Below are 22,889 nucleotides of genomic sequence, written 5' to 3' on the forward strand. Positions count from 1 at the left end.
ATACTTTTTTCTCACCAAATAAGAAGCTTCAAGGTTATATTTTATTTGTACATTTATCTAACACCTTTATTGTCCCATACCTACTAATTGTAGCTAGGTAGTCTCCTAAGCACTGGGGATAAGGCTAGTTGCACAACTGATCCTGAAAGAGTTTATGGTCTAGGAGACAGACACTAACAAATAAGTAGTTAATGTGTAATTTAATGTCACGTCATAGTACCTGGTGTGAAGGAAAATAAATCAGGGTAAGTACCACCAACAGCTTATGGCCTTTATAGGCAACTTCTATAGTAGTTTTGGGGAGATTGTTTTGATGTCATTAAGTCACTTTGAAATTTAATGGAGACCCTGCTAGCTAGCCAGGTTTGGGTGTGAGAAATGCTTAGCTGGAAGGTACTGAGAAGACTTCATTTGTTAAGTTAGTGGCTCAGACCTAAATGTCTCTGACCACAGAGCAAACAGTCTTTCCAGGGCACCTCCCACCTTCAGGAAGAGAGTGGCCTTGGCCACCCAGGAGACCTGTAAGAAGGTTTATTAGTTTTCTTTGTCCTCCCTTTATCACTTCCTTTTATTGTTGTAGTCTGATTAAAGTGTATTGATTTTCGCCTCCCTCCTTTCCCTTTGCCTCCTTTCTTATAATTATCAACACGAACTTTGAACCTTTCCACCACCTGTAGTGCCAAGACTTTTTCTGGGTTTCTTTTGTCTCTTCCTTGCACTAATTTAAGGAAAAACCAATGGTGGGCGGTAGCTCAAGAATGCAGGGGCCCCTGGCTGTGCTTCTGAGGAATTCTGCATCTTAGAGACAAGCCACACTTTGACCATCAGTTTCTAATGTAAAGTGAGGCATCTGGATTAGACAGCCTTCATGTCCTCTTTTAGTTGTACAGTTCTGTGGAGATTCTGTGTCAGGGTTTTGTGTGTGTGTGTGCCTGTGTGTGTGTGTGTGTTTGAGCGCACATATTTTCTAGGGTCTAGGGGCATCCTATTGTTCATATAGTGGAACTTACCACGGTGTGTCTCAAACTCCTCTTTGTGGACTTGAGGATTTGTTATTCTGGTGTAATATATATTCTTTCTTTTGCTGGTAATGCCTTTAGGCTAGACTCCATAGTTAGAAACAAGACACTGAGAATATGTCTGTACCTCTAGTGTCATGATGATATACTTGCCTATGCACTTCTCTGCATACCTCCCCTTCCACATATAAACACATCATTCCCAAGCTGCTTGTTGAAAAATAATAATTGTATACTTAACAGTTAATCATAATTTGGAACCAGTACAGCATAAGAATGTGAGGATGGTCATATGGAAGAAAGAACATTGCTAATATGTTCTCTGTTCTTGGGCTCAGAATTAAAAGTACTGCTGTACTATCCTAATCGGCTAAAGCATGTGAAAGAACAAGCATGAAGGGGGAGTGTACCTGAAAAAGAACCAAGGGACTTTCCTTGGCAAGCCTTCTAACCTTTTTTGCCCAGCTTTCTCAGTCAGAGGCAATGTTAGTATAGATGAAGGTCAGGAAAAGAAAATCTCAACTCTTTATTTAAGAAAAAGGGATGTAGAATGGCTTATAACAGCATTGGTGCTGTTATAATTAGTGGACCTAACAAAATGATTCAAGACATGAATGACCTACTTTACTTTGAAGTAGAATATGACCAACAAGAGGAGGTTCTAATAGTCATCACAGCACAAATTAGGCACAGTGACTGGGTTGGTGGCTCAGAAATACTGTCATGATGGCAGAACCAGCCGTAGAAATATTTCTTTGAAGGTTTGTGATGCTGGCTGTATACTCACTATTTCTTCATCTTTAAATCCTTATTTAAGCACAATGCAAAGAAACTAAACAATCAGTTTAAATCAAAGCTAAATTTATATTCAAATACAAATTAAATAACTCCTATAGATCATTTAAAATTAATGAAATGCCCAAGATATAAGGCAGGATGTGTCAGACTTTTCAAACATAATGACTGGCTGAGTGAACAACAGGTGAAGCAAGTTGAGGTCAATATTGCTTTACATCCTCTGATTATTACTCCATAATATCCAGTCGGTTATAAATAAACAGTTCTCTTCCTGCCTCCCTTTTTTCCCCTTTAAATAGGACGGGCTATATATTTTTTTCTGTTCACCCTATAAAATGTTCACTTTGTCCCTAAGCACTAGATATGTACAGAGTATGACCTAAAAATTACTGAAATTTTATTCTTCCTCCCTGTTTCCATTTTTTTTCCCTTTAGTCTCCAAATGCATTGTTAAAGGCACCTACTTTGGAGGGGAAGGGGCAGCCCCATCACAGCATTAGGGGCAGCATAAAAATACCGGGGCTCACCGCTTAAGGCTAATCTCCACAAAGGGACAAATGAACTTACTAAACATAAAATTTTTATGCAGAAGTGTAAAAATTCACATTTGTTGTATCCCGTCCATTTTTCTGTCATATAGATTGTCCAGGACTAAGACATGCTCACCCAGAGCACCCGTTGTGAGGGAATGTATCCATGATAGTCTTTGTTTAACTTTCAGTTTTACAAGAGGTCTTAATGTATGATTGAAGTTAATAAAAGGAAAAAAGTGTGGAATATTAAAGTCTGTCATTTGAAACTTTTTTAATTGATGCTTGCATGCTTTAAAAAATAACAGGCAGACTTTGGGAAACACAGCTGTTAGAGCTTTGATGGAAGTTATGATTTTCAACAGTTGAGCTATAGTTTATGGTACAGATGGTACTTTGGGTATAGCTGAAACAATAATTGATGGTTTCTATTTCCCTCTACCTCTGTTAGATTCAAAAGAGCAGAATGCCTTTTTCCCAAGGCAGGAATTTTTCAGTTTCCAATTACTGCCTATATCAAATAAACAACTCTTCTGTTGCATATTCTGTACTTCTCCACAGTGACCTGGGTGGTGGCCCCACTTTTCTCATTATGGTAGGCTTTCCCTAGGCTTGAAATAGTTTTGTGGAAATCCTACTTCTCAGTACTAACCTGTAGTTTATATAGTCTATCTTCAGACCAAATAATATATAATTTTTCTTTTTGAATATGAAAACCAAAATCTTGCATCGTTCCAAACAAAATAGCAGAAACAACAACAACAAAGAAAAAACAAAGTCCTATGAAGCAAAAATGAGACATACTTAAACTCAACTATTAAGAATTACTAGAAATACAGATATAATGTAAATTTTGAGCTTATTTTTAAAATGCTGTGTTTCAAATAAATCTGAGATCTTAAGATTTTTCTTCTCACTGACAAAAATAAAATGTGACTTGGTAACACACACACATCTTGGATGACTGTGGTACTGTGCTCATCTATTGAATTTTTACTGTGCAATCAAAGTTATATGATCATTCTACTGTTAACAATATTAAGCACTTTTCAGAATTTTAGAGTAAATCAATATAAATGGCAGCCTATGAATTCTGAATTCATATTGTGTAGACTTTCTCAAACTTAGAGGCTATTTAAAAAGGGAAATAATTCAGTCACAGCGTTCTTCAAGTTTTGTTTTATAATATGTTTAGACCAGATAAAGTTTGACTGATAAATCATTTTTTCATCTCCTATTCCAGTGTTCTGAACTTGACATATCTTTTATTTTTAGTTCTTCTGCTTATTCTAATTTTGAAAATCAAATTAAGATATTACACAGTTACACAGTTTCTGCCGAGTGTTCAGTTATACTATAAAGGTTCTTTTATAGTAAGAGTCTGTTCAGGGTTTAGATATAACTAATTACAGTTCAATATGCTACTAATCAATAAAATTATCGTGTAAGTTTTACCTTTTAAATGAGTATTTTTGCATAGCATACTATTATCCAAAATATTACTCTGCAAAGGATAACTTTAATGCGATTTGTCATTTATCCAATGACTGAAGGAGAAAGTTCGAATTCCAAACTGTGATAGTTACCTCCTTGTACAAATTAACATAATGCTTTTAAGACGGAACAGTGTTTCTAAGGTCTTTTTTGAAACTTAAAAGGCTTTTTAATATTAGATTCATCTTAATTCCAAGATGCAGTCTAGTCTTCTATATTAAGATTTACAAAAAGTGGGGGAGAAAAATCCGGCGCTAACAAATCTACAAACATGTGGCAGTTGTTTCGCACTCTGCTCTTACTACCCGGGCGAGGTGAAGTCCGGAGGAGAGATAACAAGATCCGGAGATAGAATTGTTCCATCGCAGTCAAGTTCCCCACCCTCTCCCCAAAGGTTTCTCAACACAGGCAGGATTCAATGGCCAGCTCACTTGGAAAGCGTATGTACTGCATAGCCCCCACATCCCAACATACAAAATTAAATCCCAAGCCTATTCTCTCCGCCGGAGCAAACTTTTACTTTCAAGTTTTGTGTGAGTGGTTTTGAACCTACACTACATGGGACGCGCTCTGCGAAACCTGCCTGCAGTGATGCTGAGACAACTCTCACAGCGACCCAGGGACGCGCCGCCGGGCTGCCTGACAGCAGTGCCCCTCAGCGGGGCAGAGCTGCGCTCCGGGCTTACCTGAGCCGCCTGCGCCGGGGCCGGGCGGGGCCGGGCCGGGCCGCTGTCCCGCCGCGCCGCGCCGCGAGCGGGCTGTGTGCGCTCTGGGAGTCGCCTGAACAATGCGAGCGGGGCGCCGAGCGCGCCCGGCCTATGGCGTTACGTCACCGCGCTGCCTTATAAGGCGCTCCGCGTGTGCGGCGCGGCGGCGGGGGCGCCGGTCACCGCCGGACCCCGGGCTGCGGCGGCCCCGGCCCACGTTCCGGCCGGTGCGCACCGAGCGTCGGGTCCCGGCTCCCAGCGGAGGGGACGGACGGTGGGCCTGGGACGTCGGGCGCCCTTCTGCCGGGCTCACCAAGTCATTGAGGGTCACTGGGGATACGCTTCTAACTTTCTCCCTCTGGGTCTCTAAAGCTCCTGTGATCAGTTAGGGAGACATAAATACACATCCTGTTATTCTTGTGTAAACTTTTGTAAATACATTTTTGTTTCATTTGTTTTTTGGTTGCTGTGGGGCAGGCGGTAGAAGGGAAAGGAGAAGTTATTTTGGAGACATCTGGTGGGGGTGTGATTTAGACTTCAAACCTTCTTTCCTCTTTGTAAAGAGTAGGGGTCCTCAGAGGATAGTATTTTATTTCCTGATGATGTAACTACCAAACAATTCTTCAAGTGATGATGGGAAGGCCAGATGAAATCTTATTTTTTTCAGTGTTTTTCCTGAAAGAACCTCCTCTTTCCCCATTTCTGCATGCCTGTGTTTTAACGAAAGCAGTTAAAACTAATCAGATTATCTGGCAGGGAAAATATTTTTTTTAAAGAAATTAAATGTTTTGTGCTGTACTTTGAAGACAAAGTATAAAAATAGAACTTTAGAACCAGTTCTAATCTATTTGTTCTCTTTTACCAGCAAACAAAAATAAAACAAGGAATAAAGACAGAAGAAGAAAGAAACTGATATGATTGAATTAAGCCTATTATCCTCTAGTATGAGTCAGATTTATTTGTATAAATCCTATTTTTTTGTAAATAAGAATTAGCCTTCTAATTATTTTGCACATCAATAAGAAAAGTAATCTCTAAAGTCCTAGCCCAAGTCTATGAATCTGCTAAATAAATTAGGGACGTGGCAGCCTTATTTGCAAGCTTCAGATGAGTAGTTTTAGTAGATTGAGTCCATTTAAAATCTTTTTAAAATTAGGTTAAAATAGGATTGCTTCCTATTATGATGTACATATGTCTATAGAATTATTGTTTCCATATGTTTTGTCAAGCAGGAATAATGAAAATAGTCTGCTTCCTCCTTTTTGTGGAGTGGAGAAAGGATGGTTGCAGAGTTGTATAGCTAGTGGAAGTAGTGTGTAAAGAAGTTGCCGGGCACAAAATCAAATGTGTGTCCTTGCTAAACTGGGAGTTCATGTTGCAACTTTTTCTGGGTCACTGTAGGTACCTACTGAGAAGCCTAAAGTTACCTCTGCTTTTCCTGTATAGCATAGTATTTTATGAGAAGTAAATAGCCATACTCTTCAGCTAAATTTAAAGTGAATATTTGATTTTCAGTTTTGTATTAATATTTTGTTTGTTTTACTACTCTGCCCTATAGTTATAAAATGCACTGTAATCTTTTTAGTCCACTGTGCTTGCATTGTACTTATTAAACATCCTTTTTGAGATGTTTCTGCTTGTTTGTTTTTATTATAAATGAGATAAAACGATTGTTGTGAGGGTTACACAAAACAAACACGTGAATCTCAGTGCCAAACTGATAACATCAAGTCCTTTCACCCCAAAGCTAGCATTTTTTGTAGTTTGTTTTGTTTCTTTTTTCCTCTGATAGGCAAAGAAGTTTCTTTAACATTTGACTGTCATTTATTCCCTTCTCACGGCTTTGAACTCATACTTTGCATTTAATTGCCCTCTTTTGATTTCTCATATCCCCTGTGAAATATATTGGTGTTATTGCCTCCTTTTCTTTATCCCTGTTCTGAAGAATAGAGAAGTTGAGTGGATAGAAGACTTGTCTAAAGCTCTTGAAGCAAGAGAAAAGAGGATTTGGGATCCTACTCTTTGTATGCCATGCCTGGTACATTGCTTGCTTGGTTACATTACTGGTGTGTTATTCTTGAAGCAATGATCACTGACCCAGCTATGACTCAGCTTTCCACCTGAGGTCATGGTATGTGACCACTCTCTCCAGGAACCAATAATAACCCTCATTTATTGAGTTTTTAGATGTGCCAGTCACCATACTTAGTGACTTAGACATCCATTCCATCGTTTAATCTTCATAACACATTTTGAGCTGGTACTATCTGGGCTTTTCAGATGAAGAAACACATTGAGAAGGGTAAAGTGGCTTGACCAAGGTCACACAGCTGGTAAAATAATGATGCAGGGATTTAAAGCAGTGCTTACATATGCAGCAATAGTGTTAGTCTTGCCTTGTGATGGTTTGTCTAATGTCTTCTTAATGATTTGCTCAGAATCTCCCCGAGGTGGTGTTGGTAAAGGAGTGTTCTCATTTAACTGAGAAGTTGGTATCTCTGTTTTCCATACTGAATGTTGAACCAGGAAAGTCAAGACTTTTCTTCTTTGCAGGCCGCGCACCAGAACAACCCTCCCTGTTTGTGAACTGAATAATCGTAGGGAATATCATTAGCATTGGAGACATCGTGGATTTATGTATTTACTGACAGTTTTCTGGAAGGTGGCAGCAATGATTAGAATATCAACAATTTTCCTAAAGATGAAATTCAAGGGTTTTGAGGGAGCAGGACCTTTATTTGACAAAATTCATCCCGCTGTGGGCATTGTGCTCCACTGGCCACATAGGTAGGTGACTAGACTTTTAGTTCCTTCCCTCTTTCTACCAAAATTCTATTTGAGATGTCATTTTTGTTCTCTTGGTATCTGATGTATATTTATTGAGAAAATAGAGTTATGATCACTGTGCCTCAAAATTGGCTGAGAAAATTTTACTGTCTAGCCTAGTTCTGTCCAATGACTATATGACTCCTTTTTTCTTTTATAATCACAAATTTCCTACAATTAAGCATGTCTATAAATTAAGATTCTTTCTACAGTTAGTAATCTGTATTTCTGATCTAAATCAGCATTAGCTTTAACTGTAACTTAGAAATGATAAAAAGGAATTTTACTACCAAGCTAATTACTTTCTAATGTGGGAAACAGAGTTTGTAGGTGACAAAGCTGGAAACCGGGAGGTATTGACTAGTCTTAGCCATATGAAATTGCTTTTTTATATAGTCAAAAATGGCTCAATATCAGCAATTTCCCATGGTTCCAGCTAATGCCAGGTTGTTATTACAGTGACCACAGCAACTGGTGTATTAGTAAAGTCAGTCACTACTGACCATAATGATGTCATCATTATTTAACTGTTTTAAAATGCCCTTAATGAGCTGCGAAGCCTGTCAAGCCAGTTCCTCTTAGTAAAGTCAGTGCTCTGATTTTCTTTCACATCCTCTCTCCCTCCCTTTCTTCTTCCTGAGACTGGTGAAGTATTTCAGTCATCTGAATACAGTAAGTGCCAGAGAAGAAGCAGGAACTAACTGAAGATACCCACATTAATCACTGCTCTTTCTTTAATCAGTGAAGGGGAGCTGAGCTCTGCTCCTTGGAGTGTCTTCCAGATAGGAGATGGTAAACACTAACTTTGAATGTGACACATTTGTTCCTTTGCCTCTATAAGATAATATGTGTAGAAACACTGTAATGTATACAAAAAACCGGCAGTTCTTATGGACCCTGTCCTGTCCGAGAAGCTGAACAGAGTGCAAATAGAGCCAGGATGGCCTGGCATAGGTGGAACTCCAAGGTCCTGTGTTTGTTGCTTTAGGCTACAGTGGGATTGGCTAGAATATGAGCCTTTGGTGCTAAGGTAGTCTGCCCCTGGGTACCTCCTGACATCTCGTCAGCAGGCTTCCTGCTAAGCACTGGGTAACCTAACCATGCATCCCACCAGGTTTTGGTCCCTCCTCTGTTGCTCCATAACCTAGAGTGAGGGCTAAAGGGACTGAGCACTATGTGTGGGTAGCTGGTATAGAGCATGAAGCTGGAAGGGACATCTGGGAATTCAAGCATCTTCTCTCCATGCCAGGGACAATCATGTTTGTACCCATGCTCTTTCCTTCACTTTTCTTTCTGTTCCTTGGGTGCCACCTACCTGCCTCTGAACACACAGATAAATATACTACATTCTTGGGCAGTGCAGCACTTACCTTGTAGTCTGGGAGCCTTTAACCAGCAGCTAACTAGTTAAACCTGCATATACTTATAGACACTCTCTTATCTGCAGCCAGATCTCTCTGGCCTTCATAGTCCTTAAAGGTTCCAGACTGCTCCTCCTATTCTACTCAGAATCCAGCTAACTTTGATTTTAGGCAGTGGCCTGTACACTTGAGAGCTAACTTGGGCTGATTACAGCAACAGTGTCAGTGTGATACTAGGAATAGGAACCCAGCCCTTTAAGTTTAAAATGAATGATTTGCCATGGTTTTTAAAAATAGTTCTCTTTTTTTCATTTTGAAGGTAGTAGGTGGCTGTTATAATTTGGAAAATGTAGGGAAAGAAAAGAAGTTTTACACATAGTCTACCACATGAAAACTGCCAACTGTTAACAATTTAATGTATTGTATTTCCCTTTAGTGCTTCTCTGAGCATTTATAAGACATACTTTTATAGCATGGACCCTGTGTGTTTGTATGTGTGGGTATATGCCACATATTGTGTGTATTACTTTTTACCTTTACGTATTTTAATCATGTTAGTGGCTTTTCTGTAGACACTGAGTCATTTAAAAGCATATTATTCACATATTCTCCCTAGAAATGGTAGTCACAAAGCCAACCATTGCCTTTGGGCCTCCCAACATTGCCGTGGTTTTGTTCTTCACCAAATGAAGCAAGGAAGTCTGTATATAATCAGAAATCTTTTGTTGACCAGAGGTCTCTTAGTCTTGGTTCACAGGGGCTTCTGTGAGTTGGCCATGGACTCTAATGAACATGCCAGTAGGTGAGCAGAATGACTGAAGAACTGATAATGTGACGCCGCCATAAGATTACGAAATGGGAGGGAGGAAAAGCCTGTTATTTAGGTCCAGTCCCTTTGCTTATTTATTCCTGCAAACATTTTGTGTTTCCTTGGTAACTAATAATAGTTTTGAGAAAATGTTGAACTCCCAAGTATTACTTTAGGAGTTAAAAAAAAAAAACCCTCAAATCATAGAAATTAGAGATGGAAAAGACCTATTAGGTCATCTTCTCTGTCCCTTGCCAGTACAGATTGTTCTCAGTGCTTTGTCCAGTCCATTTTTTAAAGGGACCCTGTCAAATAGTTTGTACCCCGTATCCTTTTTATTACGTTTGTAAAGTAACCACTCTAATAAATCTTTTTTCATATGGCCAGAGAGCTGGATTTGGGGGTAAATATTGATATTTGTAGAGAAAGACCTATGGATTCAAAGCACAATTGAACAGGTTTTATTAGTTGGGAGTCAATAGAATGGTTTAGGATGTCTTTGCAGTAGTTACTCAATTAAGGGTAAAAAAGGTAGGTAAGTTGATTTTGTATGTTTTCTTTTGCGTTGAAAACGCACATAGAGCAATTTATGAGCATAAAGTTTCAATTATATAAACTCATTTAAATGGGTCTAGAAGGCTTGAGAGTATAAAGCATCTAGGAAGTAAAGAAAATTGAGAGTAAAATGATTGCGTCTAAGATTATATTTATGAACAAGACGTTTTATAATATTCCTTTCTCTGCTCAATTCTACTTTATCCATTATTTATGTAGCAAAATGCTTGAAATGAAGGTGGCTTCTAATTGTAAAATCCTTTCATCTTGTCTGGCATCTTCCGAACTCCAAAGAGCAGGGTAAACTGTCTCACAGAAGCAATCAGTGGGGTGTTAAAGCTCAATACTTCCTTCCCTTAGGCGGCGCCTGTTGCTCAGTGGGTAGGGCACCAGCCCCACATACCAAGGATGGTGGGTTCAAACCCAGCCCTGGCCAAACTGCAACAAAAAAATAGCCAGGCCTTGTGGCGTGCTCCTGTAGTCCCAGCTACTCAGAAGCCTGAGGCAAGAGAATTGCCTAAGCCCAGGAGTTGCGAGCTATGACACCACAGCACTCTCCTAAGGACATAAGGTGAGACTCTGTCTCTAAAAAATAAATAAATAAGGGCAGCACCTGTGGCTCAAAGGAGTAAGGTGCCGGCCCCATATACTGGAGATGGCAGGTTCAAAACCTGGCCCTGGCCAAAAACTGCAAAAATAAATAAATAAATAAATACTTCCTTCCCTATATCATGGCTGGAGATAACATTACTGGAAAAATAACAAAAAAATGAAGAGGTAAGAAATGTGCTTGGAGGTATTATAAAGAATGATCCTTTCATAAAATTACATTTTGGAGTATAAAAAGCCTTAGAAAACATCCACTATTACCACCACTATCATCTTTTTAATAGTAGAAGAAGAAGTAATCGGAGCTCAAATAGGTTGAGGAGTTTGTGCCAGTGTCACACAGTAAATTGCTGACCCATTCACTGTTTTATGGGTCTGTATGTTTCTTTTGAGAAGTATGAAAAGTGGCATAACTAAACAAAGTGACTGAAATTATCAAAAAAAAATATCTGAAATCCTAATTAGTCTTAATTACCTAGCTTATAATAACCACAGAATTAATTAGGAACATTGATGATCTATCTAGTTATCTACTTCATGGATTAGAAATGCAGTCTATAGAGATCTATAGCTTGCTAGTTATCAACTCAGGCCACTAAGGTTGGCCATATGCTAGCCATTCTAGTCTAAAATTTAATGAAGTAGTCTGAACTTTTAATATAAATTTCTATGTTTTCATTTAACACTGTTATCTTGAACGCTTGCCAGTTGGTCATTCTATACATAGGAAATTTTATTATAATTTATGTTACTCAATATTCAGTCTGCATCATAAAATACAGGTTTGGGAGATATGTCAGAAGTCTTGTGTCGCTCTTAGATTGAACTCCCTCTCTAATGAGAACATCAGTGTTTTGTCCAAGAATTGGTGCAGACACAGTCCAATTGTCATTAGTCAGTGCTGAACAGCTCCAGAGAGTTTTTACTTCCCCCAAAAGTCCCTTCCATTCCAAACTGAAAACTGGCTTCTTCTAACTTCCACTGATTTGTTTCTAGTCTTACTATGTGCCATGTTCAACAAATATACTATTTTTACTTAAAAGCCTTTTAAATATTTGAAAATAGTTTGTCCTAAATATTCAGTTGTTCTTATATTTGATAAAATTTGAGTCCTGTTGCATCTTGCATCCAAAAGTTTGGTGATTAGAATGAAGAAATTGTATTATAGATTCAGAAGTTGGCAATAAATGAATATAGTTTATAACATGGTATAGTAGGCTTTTCAGTGTTATCAGAGTTATCCTCCCCTTTTATAGACCATGTGTGCATGCATGTGTGTGTGCATGTTTGTGTAAACACAGACTTTCTTACTAGTGTAGATAACCACAGCATACTGCTAAGTCATGGAACTTACTGATCACCAGCCTTCTAGTGAACAACCATACACGAAAGTATTTCCATCACGTACTGTTTCGATCTAGGATAATCACTTCTATCCTGTGCTGGTTTTGTTTATTATCTTTGTTATAATAACAACTAAATAATAGATGACACATTTAATGTTTAGTGGGTGCCAGGCACTGCATGCTTTACATATGATAACAACTTTGATCATGTGGGATAGATAACTGAGAAAAACAGAGAGGTTACATGATTTGTCTAAGATCGCAGAACTAGTATTAATAAATGGTGTGTGCATAATTGAGTTATGTACTGACTCCAGCAGCTTCTGGGAGAAATCATACTCAGTGTCTTACAGTAGGGTTTGGATTTAGGGACAAACATGGAGTCATAGAACTTTGTACCCCTATTATCTGCCACTATTATACAAAGTTATATAATCTACCCCTATTATACAAGGGGGTGGTAGAGTGAAAATGGATCTTAGAAATTATCTAGTTAGCTCCCCTTATCTTAGGGTTTGTGGAACTAAGACTCAGGTGGTGCAATAGCTTGTTAGAGGGATTTGTAGATGAGAGGAGTTCAGGCCTGAATGCAGCACTTTCTCTATGGTAGAATTTTAAGTGTTTCTCCTTCATGTAATTTCCTCTGTTTTCCCCCTCCTTTCTCAGTTTTTTCCCTTCTGTAGTTATTTATGGCACTACCAGTGGTAAAACAGCAAAAATAGAAATCACATGGAAAGGATCACTTAAAAATCCATGTTTCAAACTGTTTTCATTTATTGCCAACCTCTGAATCAGTAAATTCTTTAACTTTTATCTTAATAGATTATGATATAAATGATGAATCTCATCCATTGCACTGATTTTAAGTTTCACAGCTCAAATATGCCACTTCTATGTGTAAAGAAATGTCAGCGTGGAAAGGGAAGGGAAAGGAATCGCTGTCATTGAGAACCTATTCTATGCCAGTCATTCTGCCCACCTCTCTAAAGTCTCACATCTCCTCCCTGTATTAGGACCAGCACAATACCCTGCACAGAGTGGGAAATGAGGAAATGAATGGAAAGAAGCACTTTAAATCCAGCAGGAGAAAGAGGTGATGATCTTGTACTAATTACTCCCATCTATTGACTGTTAGCTTTGGTTCATCTTTGTGCAATTTATTTTACCATCAAGGCAAAGACATAATGTAGGATGCCATGGGATGGTATGTACAGTTGAAGATTTGGGCTCTATACTTTTGAATCAGCTGAATACCGAGAAGACCTGGGTTTGGAAACTATTCTTTCTTCCATTTAATCAAGTTTATTTGCTTTCCTTGGCCACAATTAGTATTTGTTAAGGAAATTTCCCCTTTGGGGTGGTATTTTACCTTGAAATGGGAGAAATTGTGTCCTGATACTGCTCTGGCAGCCTGCAAACTTAAACAGTAAAAACTGCAGAAGCAGTTTCCTTTCTGCAGTCGACTGTGGACTCACAGTGTCTTCTTGGCAAAACATACTTTAAAATAGTGCTGATTCCTTTTTAAAACATAATCAATTCTAATGAAAATTGTTCCAACTGAGTTTTGAAACACACGGAAGCAACTTTCAGTTATCATTAATAGTTATTGCCCCAGTGATGCCAGAAGGGCCTGTCCCAGCCAACTTAAACTCACACACTAGAAGGAAGCCTAAAGGGCCTTTGGTGGGGACCTGGTGTTGACTCTCAGTGATTTCCAATTTGGACTCTGAAATTTATTTTCAAATGCTGATGTACTCATAAGGTTGACAGAAGAATACGTTTATCATATGATTGCTAATTTTCCTTATTTCTAGACTAGATTATGTCTCTTAGAGTAAATAAATCTTATCTTATGAATAGTCCAATTACATTTCATTGTCTTGCCTTTTTGGAAAAAATTAAAATTTCTTTGTTAAATACAAGGATTCAAATTTAGCACCAGTTCATAAACTTACTTGGATGTTTCTTCATTTCCCATTTTTAATACATTAATAGACTAAAAATGTAAAAGTGGCTTACATTTCACTTGACCTGAGAGGTGTTGACTGACTTTTGGTTAAAAACAATCTCTCACTTTCTGTCTGTCTACCAGTCAGTTGTCTGTTTGTAACTACTGTTTGCTAAAACTTTGTGGAACAGGTATCTTTCTCTTTTCTCCTTCTGTCCTCTGGCCAAAACACACACACACACAGACTCTACACGTGTTCACTTGGAGGCTTTCTTGTGCATTTACCAGCAACTGCAACAAGAAATGAAGAACAGTAGAACTCTACACTTCAGGTCTGGGAGGGGGAATCTAATTCCCCAAAACTATATGTGATATGTTTTTATTCAGCCATGATAGTCTTCAACAACTAATAGCAATTTACGTGCATGAGGATATTTCTGGGGAAAAAAATCTACTTTTGTTCATTACAAAAGAAGTGAGTAGAGTACAAGGGAGATGGAATATTCAAACAGAATACTCAATGTGTGTGCAGCACACACGAGTGAAAGATCGTTCATAGATATACAGGAGTCAGTCCTACTCTGCATGTACCGTGGTGTTGTTCTGAGAGGCATTCAGCACCTATTTGTTGAGCATCTTCTGTGTGTTTATCACTATGCTGAATTTATGGTCACAGAGGGAAGGAGTGCAAAGCATGTTCTTGCCCAGACTTTTGTGGGTATATAAAACAAACAAATGAACAAAAGCAAAAAAACAATTAACATTAAATTGAGATACTGAATTTGGTGAAGTAAGAATTATTGTAAAATTATTGGCTTGGCGCCTATAGCTCAGCAGCTATGGCGCCTGCCACATACACCAGAGCTGGTGGGTTCAAATCTAGCCCAGGCCTGCCAAACAACAGTGACAACTACAAAAACAACCAAAAAATAGCCGGGCGTTGTAGTGGGCACCTGTAGTCACAGCTACTTGGGAGGCTGAGACAAGAGAATCACTTAAGCCCAAGAGTTTGAGGTTGCTGTGAGCTGTGATGCCACAGCCCTCTACCGAGGGTGACAAAGTAAGATTCTGTCTCAAAAAAAAAAAAAAAAATATTTTTAAATTATCAGTTAGACCTAGAAATATCTGGTAGGTCTCCATAACTGATGTTAAAGTTCAACTGGACCTTGAATGGTGAGTGAGGAATTCCAGGAAGGAAAATGGTGGACTAAAGGGCCGCTGAGTGGACTGTCGTCACTGGTGGCCTCATGGAGCAGAGACGGGCCTCTGTAGGAGTTGTGCATATGGTGGACAATGCAGCCCTGACTAAGAGGGTGGTCACATGAGATGGGGCCAGACTGTGAATGGGTCTTGAAATTCAAGCAATGGACTGGGTTTTAACTTCATGTTGTAGAAGATTGTAGGGTGCCATGAGCAGCTTTTGAGCAGTTAAGTAATACATTGAAAGCAGTTTTCAAAGAATTATGGCTTTGTTAGAAAGTTCCTTTTCAATTACATATGTAAGTGCAACATATTCTATATTAAGTAGAACTAGGACTACCCTAAGCATATTATATATTAGTGCTTCTCTTAGGTACAATCTTTGGACAGTGAAGGTGTAAGGCAGCATCTATGGAAAAATTTGAAATGTCTGCTCTGAGAATCAAAATAAAATCGGTCTATGATATAATAAAGTAGGAGAATTTCTTGTAGAATTAATTATCCAATATTAAAATAACTGCCAAAGAATGGTTCTCTTGACATTTACTTGACAAATAATTATGATTTACCAAAGGTTCTCTTCCCAGAGAAAAAGTTGGTACCTAGGTAAAGATCTCTGAAGGCTGAACAAAACAACCAAAACCACCTCTGATTAAATTGGTTGGTTTCTTTTGTTGAGATGCCTGTTTCATTCATTGTTGAAAATAGAGGGAGGTACTTTGCTAAGAAGAATATTTTCCAGCTCCATGAGAGAGGTAAAGTCTCCATCTTTCTTTATGGCTGCCTAGTATTCCATGGTATACATATACTACAAGAGTACTTGTGAATCTCTCTAAACGTAGAATATAAATGTCTTAACACAGTAACTAAGAAAATGACATGAAGGCTGTGTTGACCAGTTGGATGAAGGTATTTTAAATTGTGTATGCAAACAGCACACTGTACCCCATGATAGTATTAATGTACACAGCTATGATTTAATAATAAAAAAAATTTATACCCCATAATATTCTGAAATTTAAAAATAAAGGAGTTACTGAGAACAACAACAAAAAAAAAAAAAGAAAGAAAAGGAGGCTCTTTGTACTTTAAGTATACCCTCTTCCTAAACCTGCCTGCAATCTCATTTATTGTCTGTAGAGAAGAAAATCTTAGAAAACCTTTTCTTGAGACATACATACTTTATCTTCACTTTTCCCTCTTCCAGGAAAAGAAACTCTGTGACTATCTTCATTGGGTCAATATTGATATTTTTTTAATTTCATTGCAAATAAAATGAAAGAACTACGGTAAGAACTTTACCTTCTTTTTTCTCCATGATTCTTACTGGACTTTCATCTCTTTGTTTGGTTCATTAGTTATTTAGAATTGTGCTTCTTAATTTTTAAACACATATTTTGAGGGAGAGTATCTCTTTTGTCACTGATTACATTACAGAGCATGTCATCAGAGTGTTAGCTAGGTATCCTTTGAAATTAAGGTTTGTTTTGTTGACTCACTATGTGATTACTTTTTGTGTAAGTTCCCTATCTGCTTAAAAAGAATTTGTATTTTGTAGGAGTTAAGAACATTGTTCACTGTACAGATAAAGCTTGCTAATTGTCTTGCTAAAATCTGCTGTAACCTTACTGACTTTTGTTTGCTTCAGTTGTTCTTGACTAAGAGAAATGTGCTAGAATCTTCCACTGTGATGGTAGATTAGTCTCTTTTTCTGTTTCTGCCAATTCTTCCTTTACATATTTGAGACTGTATTTTTTGATGCATGCAAATTCAAACTATTTCTAGGAAGTGGAGCCTCTTTACATTACAGTGTAGTTACTCTTATTAAATGCATTTTACCTTAAAGTTTATTTTGTCTGATATCGACGTAGTTATAATCTTCCTCTTGATTACCTGACACGTCTTCTTTTCCAATCTTCTATTTCTCGCATTATTGTATCTTTATGTTCTAATGAGTCTTATATCAATAGCATAAAGCTGGGAATTATAAGTGTTGTTAGAATTTTTTAATTCAGTTTTACAATCTTTGTCTTTTGGCAGGATCATTTAGTCTATGTTTATGGTAATTATTGATATGGTTGGATTTGCCATCTTATTTGATAGCTCTGTTTGCACCAACTCTTTGGTATTTTTATCTCATTTCTTGGCTTATTTTTATTCATTTTCTTCCTTTGTACTTTGGAATACACACTGTCTTTTAAAATTAAGGACTAATTATCCCATAAATGCTACCTCACAAGTTAAATTCTCAAAATCTAAAGCTGATCTGTATCTTAATCCTTCTCCATAAACATTTAAAAACTTGAGAACACTTCAACTCTGAGTGTGCCTTCCCAATTTTTGCCTTATTATTTTCATATATTTTAGTTCTATCTTTTTTTTGAGACAGTCTCAAGCTGTCGCCCTGGTAGAGTGCCATGGTGTCACAGCTCATAGCAACCTCAACCTCTTGGTCTGAAGCGATTCTCTTGCCTCAGCCTCCCAAGTAGCTGAGAAGCAGCTGTGGAGGACACCACAACGCCTGGCTATGTTTTGGTTGTAGTTGTCATTGTTGTTTGGCAGGCCTGGGCTGGAATTGAACCTGCTAGCTCCAGTGTATGTGACTGGTGCCCTAGCTGCTGAGCTATAGGCGCTGAGCCAGTTCTATCTTTTATTAATTCCAGAAGATGTTATTGTCTATTATTATTCTTTTGGTCACTGTTGGTTTAAATATTCCAACGTATTTACTATTTTCTTTGCTTCTCATTCCACCTTTTATTCCAGAGTTCCATCTGGGATTACTTTCCTTCAATCTAAGTGCATCTTGTTGAAGTTCCTTTAGTGGAAGTATGCTCTGTGCACAGTATTTATTTGAACATGTCTTTATTTCACACTGGTTCTTGGAAAGATTTTTACTGGGCATAGACCTCTAGGTTCACACTTGTTTTCTGTCAGTACATTGAAAACTTTCCGTGACTTCTGGTTTCCCATATCGCCCTCATTGAAAAGTCATCAATCTAATTGTTACCCCCTTTTTTGTCTAGCTGCTTTTATGATCTTCCCTTTGTCTTTAATATCCTGCAGTTTCCTTATTATGCATTTAAGTTCAGAGTTCTTTTATTATTCCTGGGCTCATGGAGATTTCTTTGTCTATGGATTGGTCTTTTTGCAGTTCTAGAAAATTCTCAGTTAATGTGAACTTTTCTGAACAAATTTTTCTCTCCTTAATCTTTTATAACTTAGATTAGACATATGTTAAACTCTCTCTGTCTTCACATCCCTTAACTACTCTCTGACTTGTTCTATCTGTTTGGCTTTTATTTAATCCATATTAAATGGATGGATTTTATTTAATCCATATTTCTTCATATTTATCTTCCAGTTCACTAATTCTCATTGCTTGAACTGCAGTTATTACATAATTCATTCCAAAAGTTTCCCTTTTTCCCCTTAGTTTGGCCATGTTTTTATAATCCTTTAGTTTTGTTACAGAAATACCAATCTCCTTGTTTTTCTTTTACATATTAAATATGTTTCACATGCTGTCTGATCATTTAAATTTCTGAAGTCTTTGCAGCTGATTCTGCTATCATCTTTATGAGTTTCAATCATTGTCAGTTATTTTCTAGAGTGCTTTTGGATTTTATTATATGAACTCATGTATTGTAGAACTTTATATCCAGGAATTGTTCGAGCCCTGAGTTGAAGACAGCTTCTTCCAGAGAGGACTGTTTTTTTTTTTTTTTTTTTTGACAGAGGTTCCTTCACCGCCCTGGTTAGAGTCCCTTGGCGTCATCATAGCTCACAGCAACCTCAAACTCTTGGCCTCAAGAGATCCTCTTGCCTCCACCTCTGGAATAGCTGGGACTATAGGCCTGTACCACCATGCTCAGCTAGTTTTTTCTATTTTTAGTAGTGACAGGGGTTTCATTCTTGCTCAGGCTGGTTTCAAACTCCCGAGCTCAAGCTATCCACCCATCTTGACTTCCCAGAGTGCTCGGATTCCAGGCATGAGCCACCTCACCTGGCTGAAGAGGATTTTTAAGGTCGGGTATGGTTGCTCACGCCTGTAATCCTAGAACTCTGGGAGGCTTCAGCGGATTGTCTGAACTCATAGGTTTGAGACCAGCCTGAGCCAGAGGGAGACCCCGCCTCTAGTCCTAGCTACTTGGGAGGCTGAGGGAAGAGAATCTCTTTAGCCCAAGAGTTTGAGGTTACTGTGAGTTGTGACACCAGGACACTTTACCAGAGGGCAATAAAGTAAGACCCTGTCTCAAAAAAAAAAAAAAAAAGAGAGAGAGAGAGGACTTTTATTTGTGTCAGGTGCCAGAAAGTATTTCCAGCCTAGAATCTCTTTAAACAAAAATTTGGAGCCCACGGATGTTTGGGGGGAGAGTTATTGTTTCCTTTGATTTGGGGGGCTGCAGTTCTCAGGTGAACCAGCTTGTTACTATATATTCTCAGTGGAGTTTATTTCCCCTTACTCTCAGTGTCCTAATTGATAGAAAGTAGTTTTCCTCGTCCTCCCTCACCACCCAGAGTTTGGTTGTTTCTAAATCACCCTTACTTTGACAGTTTAGCTCTTTACAATCTCAGCTTTCTATGGGGCTGGGAGGACCCTGGGCTTTATCTTTTGTCCATGTGCCCTATGATGATGTGAAAAATTAAATTTAAATTTACAAGATTAAAAAAATGCCTTCAAAGCAAAGGCTAGCTTTGGTGCCTTGCTTACCTTGATAGGTATTCACTTTTATTCAGTCTCTAGTCTTGAATATTCCTTAATAACTTGCCATCTCATAGATGTACTTTTTAAGATTTTATATATTTTATTTTTCATTTGAATGTTTTTAGGTTTTTTTTTTGTTTTTGTTTTTGTTTTGGGGTTTTATTTTTTTGTGAGAATTGATTAGGATAGTTAATACATTCTGCCATCAGCATGGACATTAGAATAATATAATTTAATACTGAAAATAAACCTGAAAATTACATAAGAAATAAGTAAAAGGAAATGTTTCAAATTAATATGTTGGAACCAATTGTATGGTCCTTTATGCACTTAAGGATTTCAGCATTTCCATTGTTCAACTAACTTCATGGAATACTTAGCAGTTTTCCAGATGCCTAATCACATAAAAGTGGTCTCAAATATAAGCCCAGTTATTAGCAAAACTTCAACTTTTTAAGTTTTAGTTTAGTCTTTTTTAGGTCCACATATTAATAGGAAAATTGGTATGCTGTCTAGGATAGCTTTGATCCACTAACACTTATTAGTTAAAGTCATTGGTAAATATAGTTATTTTCCTGATTCTTCATAGTTGTTACTTCTTAGTTTAGGCAAGCACACATTAGTCAAAGCCTGGTGTAAAGAGAGATGGTCTTAAGAGAAGTTAGGAAGCTTTTTTTATGCTTTTCTGAATCATTGTGAGAAATAGGATATCACCTATTTCTGACACCTGAATCTTCATTCTAGGTGTTTCTGGGAGCAACTGTTCTTACATGCATAATGATACTTGGAGGAAGGCATCTTGAACTAGATAGCTTTTCATAAAGTACTAGGCAAGTCTCTATTTTTTAACAGAGTATCATGTAACATAAAATGGCTTCACATCTTTGAAGAGTTCCCAGGATGTGGCGACTTTAACCTGTTTGTCTCCACTGAGAACTGTCCTGCAAATAGTGCCCCAGGTTCTCCAAGTGTCCAGACTATGAGCAACCAAAAGAAAACAGTACATTCCTTAGGATGTGTCTACCTGTGGTCAGTAAGACACTGAACTCCCATTGGCTCAAACAGTGCATCACCTCACAATAGAAAGTCCAGCCTTGGGACAGGATCCAGACATGGCTTGTTGCCTCTGGTTTTGTGGTTCTTGTATCTTTGGCCTGTTCCCCCTTGATAGCTTCATTGCCATACTGGTGGCAAGCTTGCGTCCGCAGTTCCAGGCATCCAACAGGCAACACCCAGAGGTAAAAAAGCGACCATCTCTTCTCTTGTCTCCTCAGGAATCAGGAGCTCTCTCCTCACTCTCCTCACTCCCCAGCCCCACTCAACCACCCCCCAAAGACTTACCTTTATGTTTTATTGTCTGGAGCCTCCAGAGGGAAACAGTAACATGACCACTTAACAGATCAATAAAATTTTATTCCTGACCTGGACATGGGCACACTTATGTGAATCATGTGGGCTCAGTAGATTATTCTAAGTTCTCTGTTGTATAAATTCTGAGCACACTATTAGCCTGTAATTTTCTTCAAGAGTATGGAAAGCCTGTTGATACTGATTACCACAAAGGGAGCTGAACTGGAAACAATCAAGACTGTGACTGTGGCCGAGGAGTGGCAAGGTCACGCTTAGATGAAAGCAAGATGCTCTGTGTCTGTTCTCTCAGGCGGTCCTGGAAGTCTGTAGCCTGAAAGGAGACCTCCTTGTCCTTTAGGGATCTCCGTATTCAGTAACAAAATTGGCATCTCAGTATTTTTTAACAATAAGCTGAAAATATTACTGTTCATTGTATTTTAGTCTTCTCTCCAATCTAAGACTAGATCCTGGCTTTTGGGGGTTTGTTTTATTTTGTTCTTATATAAATAGACGCTGACAGAAATCCTGGCTTTTTAAGATGTGAGGTTTTATGGAATTGTCTCTGTCATAGTAGACATCTAAGAATTATGTCATTTGTTCGATGAAAGCAGATAGCTAATTCTTCTAGTGGTGAGTTATCAGAGTTTGCTGTCCTCAAACAGTAACCTCTAATTGCTTTGATCTCCATAACCACTTGTGCTCACAGATAATTGATCGGACTGTATGGAAGTAGAGTACTATGCTGATTGAGACTTTTTTTTTTTTTACTAGCATCTCTTTATCAAATGCTTAGATATTTTGAAATATAATTAGGTTTTACTCCATAACCCCTGCCAAAGAATTTTGGAGGTAAAAACATTTAGCTCCTTCTTTGCTGAATCCACAGATGTTTCTGTTCCTTTCTTTATAGTTTTCTTCTTGTTGAAGCTGGGTGAGTAGATATTCAACCTTCATTTATTAGGTTCCTACTGTGTTAAGTGAGACAAATTTGTGGGGGTATAGAACTAGCATATACTAGGTTTCCATAAACTTAGTTCCTCTCCGCTATTATATTCAAAGATTTTTTGCAATGTGGTTGAAAGTAAGACAAATAGGAAAGTTATATCTTTAGGAAATGTACAGCTAGAGGTTGGTTACAGAGGTATTAATAGAAGAGATGACAGACTGGTTAAAACTAAGTGGTTATGTTCTGTACCTGACAAGGTATGAGGGAAATGGCACGTAGGAGTTCGAGTAAAGTACTGTGTCTGCGCCATTTGTTCATCTGTTGTGGATGTCTAAGAGTATTCAGTCTGGTGCTGAATCTGGCCATAGGGGGATTCACTGGCCTGTTAGTTAGTTTTGTGTGCTGGTGTGCTATTCCCACCTTTCTACTTACAATTATTCCTTTATTTCTTTTTGGTTTTCTTTTTTTATACTTTTAAAGTCTATGTTGCTTTTCGTTTCCTTTGCTCTTAGAAGAAACATGGGGTAATACTGACTTTACTTTGAGTTTATATCCTAGGGCAGTTTCCTTACAGCAAGGAGAAAAGTGAATACTTTAATCTTCAAAATTGTAGGAAGTTTTCCATCTTGCAAAAAGATTGTTTCAAAGGGTCATTTGTAAGATTTTGCCCCATAAAAACAGTGTTAT

At 38.0% G+C, this 22,889-nt stretch overlaps 2 protein-coding genes across 3 annotated transcripts in view; one reads left to right on the forward strand and one right to left on the reverse strand.

Annotated features, from left to right (window-relative positions):
* The window catches only part of CMSS1 (cms1 ribosomal small subunit homolog (yeast)), a 348,622-nt gene that overhangs the window by 52,128 nt on the left and 273,605 nt on the right, over positions 1-22,889 (forward strand). The window lies entirely within an intron of this gene.
* Positions 1-22,889, reverse strand: part of FILIP1L (filamin A interacting protein 1 like) — an 83,308-nt gene that overhangs the window by 23,401 nt on the left and 37,018 nt on the right. Inside the window, exon 1 of one of the 2 annotated variants that reach the window (XM_023509733.1) lies at positions 4,528-4,764. The exons of the other annotated variant lie outside the window; for it this stretch is intronic. The gene's annotated coding sequence lies outside the window, so the exon portion shown is untranslated. Of the gene's footprint in view, positions 1-4,527; positions 4,765-22,889 lie in introns of those variants that run through there. 2 annotated transcript variants of the gene reach the window in all.

This window comes from Otolemur garnettii, unplaced genomic scaffold (assembly GCF_000181295.1).
Source record: "Otolemur garnettii isolate 467f Iridium unplaced genomic scaffold, OtoGar3 scaffold00009, whole genome shotgun sequence".
NCBI lineage: Eukaryota > Metazoa > Chordata > Mammalia > Primates > Galagidae > Otolemur > Otolemur garnettii.